Raw genomic sequence first — 13742 nt, forward strand, 5'->3', positions numbered from 1 at the left:
ACGAAGCAGAATACAAAGCATTAATCATAGGCCTCCAAATAGCACAACAACTACAAGTCTCAAAGCTTAAAGCTTACAGCGATTCCCAGCTAATCGTCAAGTAGATCACCAAAGAATATGTCACGAACGGAGCAAACTTGGCAAAGTATGCTCAAGTCGTTTATGACATAATCAACTAGTTCAAAACATTCTCTTTAGACCATATTCCTCGAGAGGACAACAGACATGCAGACAACTTGGCTTTCCTAGCCTCCAAAACACAAGAGGCATGTTCGACCACAGTCTACATTGACATTCTAGAACGACCTGCTTACCAGAAAGAGAATATCAACAGCCTCACAGATTTCCAGCCCTCATTCGAAGAAGAGATCAATCAATCTTGGATGGGCACATTCCTCAAGTTCATCTTACATGGTGAGATCCCATCAGAAACAAAGCATGCTCGTGCAATACAACTCCGAGCCCCAAGATACACAGTGATCAAAGGAAGACTGTTCCGCAAATCAGCAGGAGGACCCCTCCTAAGTTGCATAACTCCAAGGAAGGGACAACTCATTTTTGGATAAATCCACAAAGGTGAATATGGCAACCACACAGGAGTAAGATCACTAGCACACAAAGCAATCGCCCAAGGGTATTATTGGCCAGGCGTGCATATCGAGGCAAAAATGTACGTTCTTAAATGCCTCCAATGTCAAACTTTTGGCCACAATCACCTAAGTCCAGCAAGGAAATTGATCAACATAGCCAGCCCATGGCCATTCCAGATGTGGGGGCAAGACATCATGGGACCGTTCATCCCGCAAAAGAAATCAGGGCTCAAATACGTCCTAGCAGCCACATATTACTTCACCAAGTGGATTGAAACAATCCTACTAGTCCAAGTCAAGGAAGTCAACATAATCAACTTCATCTGGACTAATATCATCACTAGATTTGGTCTACCACACACCCTAGTCATGGACAATGGAACACAATTTGCTGGCACACAAGTCAAGGATTTTCTACAAAAATGGCGCATCACTCAAGCATTTTCTACACCTAGATAAGCACAAAGCAATGGCCAAGCAGAGGCCACCAACAAGGCCATCAAAGAAAACCTCCAAAAGAAGCTGGAGAGCAAGAAAAACCAAAGGCCAGAGCAACTCGAAAACATTCTATGGGCATACAGAACAACAGCTAGATCCAGTACAAATGAGTCTCCTTTCACACTTTGCTTCAGAACGGAAGCAGTGATACCATCAGAACTCACAATCACAACTACACGTTCTGACATTATTAAATTAGGAGTCAATGACAATATCTTGGCAAAAGAAGTTGATCTCCTAGAAGAACGTAGAGAAACTGCTGCAATATCCCTAACTCGGTACCACCAAACAATCCAACGTTCTTACAACAAGAAGGTCGTCCCAAGATCTTCCAAGATGGCGACCTAGTCCTCAAAAAGACTTTAGCACCAGCCAAGCTCGACCCAACATGGGAAGGCCCCTACATTGTTGAGAAAGTCGTTGGAAATGGCGTATACTGGATCAAAACCCAGCTCGGTGATAGGCTTCCCCGACCTTGGAATACTGCTCTCCTCAAGCGCTTTTATCAATAAGTTTTTTCTCCAAGTACATAAGTCAATGTGAATGAAATCTCATCAACATTTTGAGTGCAACTATCATTTTTGCATTACATAAGCACCTTGCATTTCACACTACGCAGCCTGACCTAAGACATTACAATGTCAGGTCGGATATCAAAGCCGGAGTTCAGAACGACTCAACAACAACAGCCACACAGTGGTTAATTTCAATCAATTCAAACCAAGGTCCCCCAAAAGGACCCTAAACCAACTTAACACCAATATCAGGATTAAGTATGGTTCAACTATAATTGCCACTCAAAGGCCAATTATCAGACAAAATTCAATCTAAGGGACCCCCAAAAGGACCCCAAGTCAACTTACGACTTCACAAAGGGTTTAAGACAGATTCAAATATAATGGCCACTTAAAGGCTAATTATATCAATCAGAAGTTCCCCCAAAAGGAACGAATCGTATGCATAACCAAGACAAGACGAAGCCCAGGTACCAACTACGCAAATACTTCAGGTTGTACTCAAACGCTCTATGACCTGTAACTTAAAGACGACCTAGCAAAGTCAAGCAGTTCATCAAGACTAGTACTATGCAGCACAGGTCGTCAAACAACAAATCAGTAGCAACAAAAGCAATCACATGCATACTTCAAACCAACTTCAACAAGTAAGTAATTTAAATATTTATACTTCAATACAAAATCAGTTAGATACCGATGCCCCCAGGTTATCCCGGGAAAACGACCTCAGTATCCCCATCAAAAAAATATATTGTATCAGTATCAAGAGCAAAGAGCTGATTAAATATTGTTCAACGACCTCCCAACCCAAGATCAAACACAAGAAGTTCAGAGTCAATTCAAACAAGGAAGATTCTCCACATTCAAAAGGTCCAGGTCACCACCCTCTACAACACCAGAACTAGTAGCCTGATCAACAACAACTTCAGAAATATCTGACCTAGAAACAATAGAAGGAACAGCTGAAGCAACCGGTGGCACAACGACTTGGTCAGATGGCAGATCAGATGGTCTACTAGCATCTACACCAGCATCTGCAGCAGATACTGTTGCAGCCCCACTTTCAACAGACATCTTAAGGCAATCATACTTATCCAATGACTCAATATAATCATCTATCAGCACGTAAACATCACCACTCTCCACCGTGTCCACCAAGTCGTTATATGTAGTCTCAACTCGTTCATCAACGGAGCGCACCTCTTGCACTCATCGACCCATTGCTGAACCTCCAGCTTGGCAGAATCCAGAGCGGGTTGTAACAGAGCCACTTTACCACCTAGCTATTGCACTTGATCCCTCAGCCCTCCAACCTCCGTTCTCTCCACTCCACATTTGCGACCACCACCGCTACAAGTTTGCTTGCTGACATCCAGCTCCTTCTTGTAACGGTCAGAGATAGACGCCATATCCTTCAGCTTCCTATACATGGCCAGAACCTAGCAAATAAGATAACAAATATAGACATTAGAGTGGATCATAATCAACAAGACCCAAAAGGAGCAAGCTCAGAACGGAAGAATACTCACATAACACAACGACCATTCCATCTCTACCAAGTTCACTTCCAGGCCATTATTATCCAGCTTGCGCCTATCCCTGACAAGCACAATACTCTCCAACAGTGCCCCACCAACTAAAGGGGACTTGAAGCTACAGTCACCATTCACAACAAACTTCGGCAACAAACTATAGGGGTCCTCATACATAACCAGTCTATCAAGGACAGCACTGTCACTCTTCTTACTTGGGTCCATACTTTTTGACCCCTTGCCCTGCTCCGCAGCAGGCTCAGCCTCACCAACTTTCTTCTTTCCATGGGCCTCAGCCAACCCAGCATTATCAGCCAAATCAATCAAGCTCATCCTCTTCAGAGGAACTCGACCTGTAGACGAATGACCTTCAACAGAACCAGGTCGGTCTTCAGACTCAGTTCAGGCCTTTTTAGCCCCCTCCGACTCAACCACTTCAAAATGCCTTTTCAGATTAGGCTTCCGAAACGAAGTGGGAGCATCACCCTCCCTACCAAAGATCGCCGCCTGCAAAGAACACCAAAGACTTCCAACACCCGTGATCTCGGAGGAGAAATAGTTGGATGCAGAACGATCTGCATCACCCGAGGACAAGTGGTTGGATCGCAGAGCGCCCTCCACCCCCCAACTCGGAATGTTAGGGTGCCAAACGATTTGAATCACCCAACTTAGAACATTGGGATGACAAACGGTTTGTGTCACCCAACTCAGGACGTCTAGAAGGCGTCACACCTCCAGCCGTCCTCACCGCCCTTAGCGGTGTTGGCTGACCCACCGGGCGCCCCTAGCTCCCGAGCGGAGCCGCCACCAAAGACCTCCACTCCTTTTCACTCCAGAAACAGGTGCTTTCTTTTGACTCTCCCTCTCCATGGCAGATTCCGAGCTAGAATCAGAAAGTTCAACCACTACCTTGCGAGCCCTAGCTTTTTGCTCCAGCCTCTTACATTGATTTTTTTCCCTCCACACCTCTTAAAGTAATGCGCAACCTCCCCCAACAAAGCCTGCTTATCCTCCAAACTCAAACAAGCAAACCTTTCAATAACACCGTTCTTCGTACGAAAATGAATTTTAATCTCTGCAAAAACAAACCAAATAAATCAGAACGTCCAAATTATAATTTAAAACACACACATTACGACCTACAACCAACGACCTACCACGAGGTTGTACAACACATTTATCAATCTCCAAACCAGGCGGACAATATCTACCTACAGCTAACAACGGCTTACGCCCCCATCCCTTCTTACTCACCCCTATAATAATAGGAGACTTTCCCTTATAAACATGAAAACTAAAGTTTACAACACCCGACTTCCTCACAACAAAGTGCTCGGTCACATCGTTTAAACAGATGTTGTTGCCCCTGTCATTCAACAAATCTAACACATGGAGAATCCTCCAACTATTCCCAACGAGTTGATAGGGGGCTTTTGATAACTGTAAAAAAAGTAGAATCTTAAATATTAATGTTAACAACACTAATACGTAATCCTACCGTTCTTACGTTTAAATCAATTCTTCTTACTCTCAAAACATAATCATGCAATATAATGAGTAAGGATTCGTTCCACTCTTAACTGTCTAGACTTAAATTGAATTTAAGTAATCAAACCCAAAAGGAATAATGGTGAGAGTAATGATTTGATGTAAAATTTCTATACTACCATTCCCAACACAAGAACAATAATAAGAACATGTCATTATGGAATAAGTAATTAACTTTATAAATCTAATAGAACAATAAGAACAAGATATGATTGAATGAATAACAACTACTTATTAATCTAATGAACAATAAAAACAATGATTCAATACTCCATAAATAAACTAATTAATTAATCTAAAACTAGATCTAGAACTAAAGTTTAATGGCTACTTTTTTTATCCTAACCTAATTTATTTTCTAACCTAACTATCTACCCTTAACAAAGAGTCAAGCTTTTGTTTTTATACTTTTAGATCCAAAAATCGTGCATGGGCTTGGAGCCATGTTTTGGGCCGAAAAATCGGGTCCAAAACCCAATTTCTTTAGTCCAAAATGGGCTCTTCAGCTGTAGTTGGCTTCGACAGATATTTCGTCCACTTTTGCTCCTCTGATTGGGTCAAGGCTTAGACCATTGGAAAGCTCTTTCCGAGCTGGTCGTTTTGACATAAGATACTCCCAATTCCGAGGTCTGAGTCCAAAGATACGGCCTTCGGAAGTTCTGCTGACTTGTGCACTGTTTTTGCCCGTGTTGACTTTTCAGCTTTTGACCGGGCTTTACAAAGGCTTTGTCTCCTTGAATCTTGGCCTTTATTCACAAAACTCCTTAGCAACCGACCTTTGCTCCTTTATCTCGCTAAAGTGGCACATTTCTGCACATAATGAACTTTGAAGCCTGAAATGCTTAAAAACACGTAATCAGTATTAACTCTTAATTATTACTCACATAATTGGTCTAAAAGTATGATGGTTAAGGGGTTAAAACTACAATTTTGGGCTCTTATCAAACCACCCCCAAACAGCATTTTGCTTCTCCTCAAGCAAAGATGAGAAATTAGCATAAGTGACCAAAAATGGAGTTCTATCTACTCGTTTATTTGAGTCGCGATTGCATTGACCATATGCAACACAAGGCCTTAAACCACTAGGAATTCCCTAGTGGACGAAGTTATAGCCTCGTGAGAGTTTTCGATGAAGGTACTCACAAACTTCATCTATACTACAACGACTAAGAAATAAAACTATTGTTTCCTTATTTATGTCTCAATTATCTATACATCTCACTAGCAATGAATCTGAGAATAATCATGTCGAAACCTAAGCTAATATATGCATAATAATCAATCATCTACTTAATAAACATATATACAATGAGTAATGCTATGAAATGCAGATAATGTGTCTGCATTTTGAAACTTTGGAATAACGTCCTTAAGTAGGTTCTCACAGAAAAGTCAAGACAAAAATCACTATGATTTTTCCACTCAAGTTTTGCTACTCCAGTGTGCAGTGGGCATACTTTACCTTACAATCTCAATGACACACAAGGAACCCGAAGTTGATCAAACACATCTGCCACTTACTATCCCACTAACCTATTCCTAATTGAGCTAGAGGTCTTTATTAGGTGTTGTGGGGATTAGGAGATGGTTTAAGAATGAAGGAAACGGATATTCAAAAAGACAAGTCTGAGATAATAGGGTCTTCATATTACGTAACTAGAGAAAACCTTGTTCTTTTGCTTCTACACTTTGTTTCCATCCTTAGCCTTTTCCTTTTGGCTTTTCGACTCCTTTTATTCTATTTTTGGAGTTTTTATTTTATTTTTATTTTTCTTTATCTTTTCTTTTCTTTGGATGGAAACTTCTTTTCTTTTTCTTTTCTTTTCTTTAGATGGAAACTTCTTTTCTTTTTCTTTTCTGAAGCAACTACCTAATTTCCGTTTACACAGGTTTTTCTCTTCTCTTTTCTTCACTCATCCTATTCTCAGACTTATTCTAAAATGGGTAGGTTGATTTTTTTTTTTTATATATATATTTTGTTTTGTTTTTGTAACAGGGTAAAGGAATTGTGGTTTATGGAAGGGCTAATGAAAGGCTCAGTGGGGCGACTAACGGAAAATATACTTAGGTCAGAATTTCTAGCTATATCGATCCAAAAAGGGCCAAAATTCTCTCTTAGGACATGGTATAGTGGTCAAGCAAGTGGACGTGTGATTTCTCTATTCGGAATATAGTTCTCCCTTGTGTCATTTCTCAAATGTTTCACTCATATAAGGCTTTAGGCTATATTCTCACAGGATTTGTAGAATAAGTACTCTAGCCTAGATTTTAAACTTATCTTGCCAAACAATCATAGATACTCATGTAATATATTTATAGATAGATGCAAAGATTATTACCTACATATTAACCTAAGTTTCTAAAACTATTCTAATGCAAAAGCTACATTGAGACTTCTAGATTATTAAGAGCATAGAGAAAGAAACAATACCAATATTCCTAAGTGTATAGCATAAACTTTTTATTTTTATTTTTATTTTTATTTTTATTATTTTTAAGACAAATAATACGTAATATACAACCTAATATGTGCTTAACATTTACATCATGTTTCTATACCACCCCCAAACAATTTGGGAGAAGGGGGTTCATGAAACAATTTAATAGCACAATTAAATTATGTAACTAACTAATTTTTATAATTTTTAACATTTTATAAATAAAAGTACGTAATTTACATCCTAAAAGTGTCTAATTTTTGCAAATGTTTCTATCCCACCCCCAAACAATCGAACGCTTTGTCTTCAAAGTGTAAAGAGATAAGGAAAGAATTTACCATAGAAACGTGGCAAAAATTGGCGACTGAATGTAAATATTGTAAAGATGATATGATAATATGAAGCACAATTAAACCGGTATCGCGTAACTAATATCTAACTCTCTTTGGAGTAAACATGACAAAGCTTAGGGTGGCAACATGATTTGAAATGAATACCAAAATCGCCACCCCCAAACAAAATTGGAAAACTCTTTTTAAGTTTGAAAATTTTGTTTGGCCTATACCCGAGAAAGTTGGTATTGTACGAAAACTTTGGTCTTTTAAAGTCAGATTCCCTAGACTTACTAATATATGTTTATGTTTTTATTTTATTTAGTTTTTATATGTTTGATTTTTAGAAAAACAAAACAAAATTATGATAAAGAAATAAAAATGAAACTCACTCCATAGAGAAACACTACTCAATCCACGAGAAAAAGTGCAAGAGATAAATGCGTGAGTCACATGAAACGTAGACTAAGAATCCGACACTTACAACCACTCACTCTAAAAGGAGGGTCCGGTTGCCTTAATGGTGCACTCCCATAACATAAGATTGGAATGGAGCACACCGAAGAATAAAATGAGTCTTTTATAGTCAAATACTCGAGACTTTATCTAATATATATGTATTAAAATGCAGTTTACCATATATCAACAATCGAAAAAATTGTGGGTCTTTCCACAAATAATTAACATGGAATGCACCATCAAACAGAATTAAGCACCAAGATTTCCTATGACGTAGCTTAGTGGAATGAGAGCAAAGCTTTATAGATCTAAAACCTAATCGATCATACAGTTTCTTCTTTGTCCTCCTACGAAGGGGATGCCAAGTAAATGAACGTGAGAAAATTGATGGTTGTGGAAGATACGTAGGATGTGGATAATTTTGAGAAGGAAAAAATGGAAAAATGAAAAGTGTCGGTGGCTTGTCCTTGGGTGTTAATTCTTCACCAGTTGGTTTTAGATAGTTATGAAGCATAGGAGAAACGCCAAGGTCAAGTACAAACTCAATGGTTCTTTGAAAAGGTAGAGGGCGAGGAACATTCGTGATGGTAGGTGAATGAGTGACATGACGATGTGAGGTGGGTGAATGGTGTTCAACTAGTGTTCTTAGGTCTATATCATCAGAGGCCTTGAGATATGCAAGACATTCCTCAATAGGTGGGTAAGAAGAATCATTGGGATAGAGGGCGAAAAATTCTTCTTCCGTCATGGCGTCAAGAGATGAATGGATGTCAATAGGAGAGAACTTCATGAGTGGCAAAAGAAGGGTTGCAAAAGAGTCGAAGGAAATCCTCCTTGATGTTATCTACGTCTAGGGAGTAGAAATTGTGATCCTTGTCTTCTTCCATAAGAGGGGTATCTACTAGTGTGGGGACTAAAGTGTCAGCCGCACTAATGTGAGGTACAAAACTCTCAATGGACTTCACTTCCCCTTCTACAGGCAAACCTAGTTGTCCCTATTTTTGTCTAAACATGTTAACTTCTACAGAAAGATTTCCAAAAGAAAAAGTCATTGAGCCATCCCGACAATTGATTTGGGCATTGGCGGTTGCCAAAAAAGGACGTCCTAAGATGATGGGAATGGAATCATGAGCAACTTCTGTGTCAAGAATAACAAAGTCGTCTGGATAGTAAAAATTCTAAACTTTAACGAGAATATTTTCAACTACACCCTTGGGATACTTAATAGAACGATCGCTAACTGCAAAGTCATTTTGGTTGGTTGAAGTTTTGTTAGACCTAGTTGTTTATATAAATAAAAAGGAGTAAGTTAACAAGCCCCCCAGGTCTAATAAAGCAGGTTGTTATGAAGGTATCACCTAAGGTGCATTGACAAGAAGGCGACCGTGGTCCTTGTACTTAACAATTCCGTTATGTTCAGATAAAAAGGGATATTGTTCAGTTAAGAATGCTTCATGGGGTATGTTGGTTTTCCTCTTCTTGGTGCACAACTCTTTTAGAAACTTAGCGTGTCTAGGTAGACTTTTTATAGCTTCTAGAAAAGGTAGGTTTATAGTCAAATTTTTAAACACTTCCCTAATCTCATCAAAATTCTCGTCCTTTTTAAACACAACTAGTCTTTGGGGATATGGTGCTTTATCTCTATTTTTAGCAGAAGGAATAAAAGTATTATTAGTCTTTGCTTTATCTCTAGACGTTTTCCATCTAGGTGTCCATATTGGAACCTCTACAGGTGTAGGGTCTTCACTTTCTATTATTGGGTCTTGTAATGTTTTCCCTTTTGGTTGTGGTTTAACTGGTACTTCTACAGTTGTAGGGTCTTTAGTTTCTATTATAGTATTTGGTTTGGTATCATTTTTAGTTTGCGGGTAATCTTTAGGCATAGTCACTTGGATATCAACTACTCGCCCTAAACGAAGGGTAGTGACTGCCTGTAGGTCCCCTTGGTTTATATTACCATTATAGTAAATACTATTTATTTCAAAGGCGGTGTTTGTTGACTTAGGATTAGGCACTGCTTGACTTGAAAACACGCCGGTTTGGTTATTATTTTGGTTAGAAGACATGTTAATAACCTTTTGGCACAAAGACTGCATCATTTGCATCGTTTGTTTCATCATATTAGAGTTTTGATCATGCTGATCTTTCATCAAGTTGGAGTTTTGTTGCATAATTTGATTTTGTTTCTCCAACAAGGTCACTACTACTTTGTACGTAGATGGTTGTATTGGAATTAAAGCTTGTTGGCGTTCATGTCTTGATGTTGATAGTTCTGGGTTATGGGTACTAAACCTCTATTCTGGTCACCTAAGTTCCCTTGTCCTTGATGTTGAGTTAACTGGTTGAAGTGTGATGGTTGTGGTGGTGTTTGTGCATAGACAAGAGGACAATAGAAGTCAAAATGCTCAAGACTACAACAGACATTACAACAAGTAGAGTTAATGTTCATGACTGGAGTGGGTTGTTGTTGAACAGAGATGGCATCTACCTTTTTAGTGAGGGCATCGATAAGAGTTTTAAGCTCGGGATCATATTTAACCTCAAGAGAAGAAGGAGAGGAGCGGGAGAAATTGTTACCTCTCCAATTGTTGTTCTTCTTAGATTGATATTCTAAGAATTTATAAGCCTCCAAGGCTCCTTTACTAAGAAAACTACCCCCAGTCATGATATCTAGAACCTCTTTATGATAATGTGAAAGCCCCTTGAAGAAAGAACGAACAAGCGTGTCTTTTCGCAAGATTATGATGTGGGCATTCAATGAGAAGATCGGTGAAACGATTCCGTGCCTCGAAAAGGATTCATGTGGATTATGGTGAAGAAATGAATCTTGTGAAGCATTTCATCTGTCTTGATGGTGGGTAAAAACTGTTCCATGAACAATTGAACAAGTTGAGCCCATGAGTCCACAGAGTTTGGCGTTTTGGCAGTTAACCAAGACGCCGCCTTATCGGCTAAGGTGAAAAGGAATACCCTCAGTTTAATTTGTTCCGCACCAACCGTGGGATGGTGGAATGTTGTTAGGACTTGTTCAATCCTACGCATGTGTTGATAAGGTTTTTCATGGTCTAAATATTTGGGGGTAACAAATTAAAAATCCCCCACTGGGTTTGCTAGACCGATGCAAGATTTGGGGCTATCGCTCAAGGCTTTGTAGAAGTCAGAGAGAGGAGTCTCTCTTTCTTCAGCCATTATATCAGGTGGTGTGTGTGGAATAGTAGCTAGAGGTGTAATGGGTGGTATACTAGATAGACGTGTTTGTCGACGTTGCAGTGTAATTACGTTAGTTGTTTTTCTTCGACCAGACCTTAATCTCATACAAGACTAAGTCGAACTTAACTAAACATGCAACACTCCAAACAATTCTGATATACTAGTTGAAACCTCTAACTGGAGATGCGAGGTGTGGAAGAAAGGAATACCTAATTGCGTCTTTGCTTCGCTTATAAATAGCGTCTTGTTCACGCGTGTTCAGTGTATATAACAAGTTAGAACACTAAAAAACTTAAAAAATTGAAGTTCAAACAAAACCCGGAAAACCGCAAAATTCAGCTTAGAGGCTGGCTGCCAGCGCTCACTTTGAAGCAGGTCGCTCAGTGTAAACTTCGAGTTACAGTGTTTTGAGTGTGGGTCGCGCTCAGTATGGGCGCAGGTCGCGCTCAACTTCCTGTGTTTTGAGCGCAGGTGCGCTTGCTTAGGGCGCGGGTCGCGCTCAGGGTTTTCGAATGTCCAGTGTTTTGAGGGCAGGTGCGCCTCAGGGTTTTTGAGTTTTAGGCCTTTTATCGTACTCCAAAAAATTTTAAATTTTACAGTAATTTGATAAGACGTCTATCAAGTAGCCTGTATATTTTCAGATCAATCGGAGCTATGAAAGTCCCTCTACTGCCCTGCAAAGTTTGCAAAACAGTTTTCGAACACAATACAAACAACCGAATGGTTAACCCATCAAAACAAAGCCAAAAATTTCCAAATTTTTAATGGAGACTCCTGACAGATCCTACTTGTTTATGTAAAAACTTTAGAGCAATTGGAGTTCTACAACCTCTCCTTATCGGCTGGTGTTCCAGATATTAAGTGTTTGCAACACTGCAAAACACATTGGAAACACTCTACTATTTAAGAGGTCAAAACAAATTAAAAACTCGTCAAATTTTTACTACAAACTCCTGACTTAGAATAGATACTCCTGTAAAAATTATAGAATTTTTAGAACTCCCTAAGTAACCTTGTCTGTTTTTCAAGAACATACGGTGTGTAAACTGAAATGCAGCACTGTAAAGATCGTATTTTTTTCACAAGGTAAACCAACTTTGAAAAATCTGAAAATATTCCAGTAAATCAACAACACATTAAATATTATGTTTGAAAATTTTCAGAATTTTCAAAAATTTAGAAATACCTTCACCGTAGTGTTTTCTCTCAGAATCCATGACCCCTATACCTAAAACAAAGGAACAGCGGTTCGAAAATTCAAGAAATAAGAATGAAAAATTAAAAAGGGTGGGTGGGTAGAGAATGGGGATTGCCCCTTGATTCAAGCAATTGAATTCTTGTCTTGAACGAGATTAAGATGGCAGCGGCACCATTTGATAATCGTAAAAAAATAGTAGAATCCTAAATATTAATGTTAACAACACTAATCGTAATCCTACCGTAGTTCTACGCGTTTAAATCAATTCTTCTTACTCTCAAAACATAATCATGCAATATAATGAGTAAGGATTCGTTCCACTCTTAACTGTCTAGACTTAAATTGAATTCAACTAATCAAACCCAAAAGGAACAATGGTGAGAGTAATGATTTGATGTAAAATTTCTATACTACCATTCCCAACACAAGAACAATAATAAGAACATGTCATTATGGAATAAGTAATTAACTTTATAAATCTAATAGAACAATAAGAACAAGATATGATTGAATGAATAACAACTACTTATTAATCTAATGAACAATAAAAACAATGATTCAATACTCCATAAATAAACTAATTAATTAATCTAAAACTAGATCTAGAACTAAGGTTTAATGGCTACTTTTCTTATCCTAACCTAATTTCTTTTCTAACCTCACTATCTGCCCTTAACAAAGAGTCAAGCTTTTGTTTTTATACTTTTAGATCCAAAAATCGTGCATGGGCTTGGAGCCATGTTTTGGGCCGAAAAATCGGGCCCAAAACCCAATTTCTTTAGTCCAAAATAGGCTCTTCAGTTGCAGTTGGCTTCAACAGATATTTCGTTTACTTTTGCTTCTCTGATTGGGTCAAGTCTTGGACCATTGGAAAGCTCTTTCCGAGCCGGTCGTTTTGACATAAGATACTCCCAATTGCGAGGTCTGAGTCCAAAGATACGGCCTTTGGAAGTTCTGCTGACTTGTGCACTGTTTCTGCCCGTGTTGACTTTTCAGCTTTTGACCGGGCTTTACAAAGGCTTTGTCTCCTTGAATCTTGGCCTTTATTCACAGACGTCCTTAGCAACCGACCTTTGCTCCTTTATCTCGCTAAAGTGGCACATTTCTGCACATAATGGACTTTGAAACCTGAAATGCATAAAAACACGTAATCAGTATTAACTCTTAATTGTTACTCACATAATTGGTCTAAAAGTATGATGGTTAAGGGGTTAAAACTACAGTTTTGGGCTCTTATCAGCTTTCCCCAAAAAATTCAAAACCTCCACAATAAGACGGGAAAAGGGCAGCCTCATCCCAGCCTTTAAATACCCATAACAAACAACTACTCCTCCACCCCAAGGAACATAGTTGCTAGTATACAAATTCTTCTCCCCCGCCAGATCGTACACAGACAGATCGGATTTCACCTAACCAAACTCC

This window comes from Coptis chinensis, chromosome 3, assembly GCF_015680905.1.
Source record: "Coptis chinensis isolate HL-2020 chromosome 3, ASM1568090v1, whole genome shotgun sequence".
NCBI classification, from domain to species: Eukaryota; Viridiplantae; Streptophyta; class Magnoliopsida; order Ranunculales; family Ranunculaceae; genus Coptis; species Coptis chinensis.